The sequence below is a fragment of the Bubalus kerabau genome, chromosome X (genome assembly GCF_029407905.1).
Source record: "Bubalus kerabau isolate K-KA32 ecotype Philippines breed swamp buffalo chromosome X, PCC_UOA_SB_1v2, whole genome shotgun sequence".
Lineage (NCBI taxonomy): Eukaryota > Metazoa > Chordata > Mammalia > Artiodactyla > Bovidae > Bubalus > Bubalus kerabau.
Genome location: NC_073647.1, coordinates 164,773,761 through 164,776,953, shown reverse-complemented (window position 1 = coordinate 164,776,953; position 3,193 = coordinate 164,773,761).

Genomic DNA, 3,193 nt, shown 5'->3' with positions numbered 1-3,193 from the left:
ACAGGCTTTAAAAATTGTTATTGTTGAGTCTCTCAAGTTGTGTCCAATTCTTTGCGACCCTATGGACTGCAGCATGCCAGACTTCCCTGTTCCTCACTCTCTCCTGGAGCTTGCTCAAACTCATGTCTGTCGAGTCGGTGATGCCATCCAACCATCTCATCCTCTGTCGTCCCCTTCTCCTCCTGCCTTCAATCTTTCCCAGCATCAGGGTCTTTTCCAAAGAGTCAGTTCTTTGCATCAGGTGGCCAAAGGATTGGAGCTTCAGCTTCAGCATCAGTCCTTCCAATGCAGCAGCAATAGGGTTTGCTGTAATGGGATTCATTGGCTTTTTTTTCTGTGAAACTGATCCATATCCCTATGAATACCATCATTGTTGCTGGCCGAGTACCTTTTTAGAAAAGTTATCTTAAAAAAAAAAAGAAAAGAAAAGAAGAGTTATCTTTCATCTTGCAGACTGGTGAACAAGTGAGGATTTGAGAAGCTCAGGGAGCAAAAACTGGTTGATGTGTTTTCTGTTTGTCTTTTTTTTTTTTGGTCTTCCAAGATGTTTTCTATTGGTAAATGAAAATAATTTCACAGTAGGGTTGGGGGAAAAAATGCAGCAAAAATCTACCTCCTCAGACAGGGAGCTGGGGAATCATAAGTGCCTCGTGCCCAGAAGCCAGGCTTGGACCCGCTCAGGGGGTGGGGGGTGGGGGATAGGTATGCAAGTTCCCGGAGGTCACAGAGGGAAAATCTGGGGGATCTTAGAGCAAGGAGCGCCCCCCGCCACCTCCCCCCACCCCACACACACACACACAAGGAAGATGGCTTGGCCACTGTGGCGGGAAGTGTTATTTGCTGGATAATCAGGGAAGCCCCTCGTCTCGGGGGAACCCCACAGGCGACGGTTGGGGAGATACAAAATGAGAGTATCTCCTGCTGTCTCAGTAAACAAGAAACGTCTCGGCCAGCAGCGAGTTCTGGACTCCAGATGTGAAGGCGGGCTCCTGAAACTTTGGTCCGCCGCTCCGCGTGGTGATGGCCCTGGGGGCCGTGGGGCAGAGAATGCAAGAATCAGACATCTGTCACTCCTGAAGGCAAACAAGGGAACAGCCTTGGCCCCAGACAGCTGAGATGCATGTGAAAGGAATGACCTCGGTGAGCCCAGCGGCCTGCACCTTCCCGAACACAGAAGCATCAGTTCCTCAAAGACATCTCCTCTTTCCGGTCTATACTGCCTGCCCCCCAAACTTGGGTATTGCTTGGCTCCCCTCCCGCCTCCTCGGAGCAGTTTTCTCAGAGCTAAGTTTTCTAAGAGCGAGGCCTCAGAGCTAAGACTAAGATGCTGTCTCCCGGAGCTCCGAGTCCTAAACCTGCCTGAATAGAAAGTACTGGCTACTTGCAGGTCGCGGCTGTATTATTATTATTTTTTTTTTTTTCAGTTGACAGCAGGCTGGCCTGACTCCCAAGGGCAAGGCCAGGGAGTGTCCTCTGGTCTGCGTTCTGGGCATGTGGTCCCCACCTGAGGCTGAGTGGGAGGGGGTTTTAGGAGCTGTGCTTCTGGGAATACAGAGGGAGACCCCTCTCCACCTCCCGCCTTGGGAACTGACCCACTGGTCCAGCATCTGCATGGAGGCTCAGAACCGCCCGTCTGGCTGGGATCCCAGAGAGAGCGAGCTGTCGTCCAGCCCCCGGTGGCCATGTGGCCTTGGGATGATGTCCGTCACCCGTGGGGTCACGGGCTTCCCAGGATCCGCCCATTAGAGGAAACACTCGAGCGAAACCTCCGGCCCTGACCGGGGCACCCTGGTGACCGTGCGCATGCGTTATTTTTGTACGACAAGAGATCCTGAGAAGGGACACGGAACTGACGGGCCACCACCCACTGGAAGAGTTCAAGAAAGGTCTCCTTCAGCCTTTCGGTATCTCGCGGGCACCCTTCTGGGCTGCACAATGGGAAGGACCCCGATTCAGAGCGATTGGCCGGAGGTAACCTGCAAACGCACGCTCTCGGCGCCTGCCCTCCCCGACGCGACGGACGCGAGTGTGAGAAAGCTCCAGGAGTCAGTGATGGGCAGGGAGGCCCGGCGTGCTGCGCGGTCCACGGGGCCGCAGAGAGTCGGACACGCCCGAGCGGCCGAACCACAAAGCTCATCTGCGTGAAAGCCGGGAGCGTGAGCCACGGCGCAGAGCAGTCGTCCTGGGTTCCCTTACCCCCGTGTTCCCCGCCCGGGGGAGCGCCCCCTGGACCAGTGAAACCTCTTGCTTTCTCAGCACGTGTGTCTCCTCGGACGGTTCGTTCCTGAGCGTCGGGGGATCGGGCCGGACAAGGCGTTCCCCGCTCCCCCCCCACCTGCTTCCTGGACCGTGGCTGCTCCGCCCTGCTGGCTGCACCCTCGGAGGCAGGGGGTGAGGGGGAGGCAGGGGCACAGCTGCCCAGCGCCGGGGCTTGAGAAGCCGCGATTCTGGCCTCCCTCCCGGCCCAGCTGCTCGGAGCCCCGGGCTCGCCCAGTCCCACTCGCGGTTCCCCGTTTCTGTTCCCTGCGGATCCCGCCCCACCTCGAGGGCCGGATCCCGGCCGCACGGTGAACAAGCGCGTCCTTCTCTGGCACTCCTGGTTCTGTGCCGGCTGTTTTGAAGCTGATCAGTGGTGGTGGGAGGGCACTCGAGCACGAGGAAGGAAACCGGCGATGGAGGAGCTAGTGGGGGCGGTTGAAGGCAGGTGGGGGTGGAGCCAGGGTCCCCGGAGTGCGATGCCGGGGAGGGTCAGGGCTCAGCACACACGTGCCCACAGGACTCTGTGCCTCAGACCCAGATGCTGAACCTCAGCACCTCCCACTTTGTGGGGATGCTGGAGGGGCTGTGAGCAGATCTCGGGGTGTACAGCTCCCATCACAGCACGTCCAGGCTTCCCTGGTGGCTCATACGGTAAAGAATCTGCCTGCCATGCGGGAGACCCGGGGTTGATCCCTGGGTAGGGAAGATCCCCCGGAGGAGGGCATGGCAACCCACTCCAGTATTCTTGCCTGGAGAATCCCCATGGACAGAGGAGCCTGGTGGGCTACAGTCCATGGGAAAACAAAGAGTCGGACACGACTGAGTGACTGAACAACAATGCCAACACGGGGACTGTGCCCCCCTTACATTGTCCAAATGAAACATGTCTTATTTAAAAAAGAAGGAGAAAAGAAAAAGGGAAAGAAAGAAAACA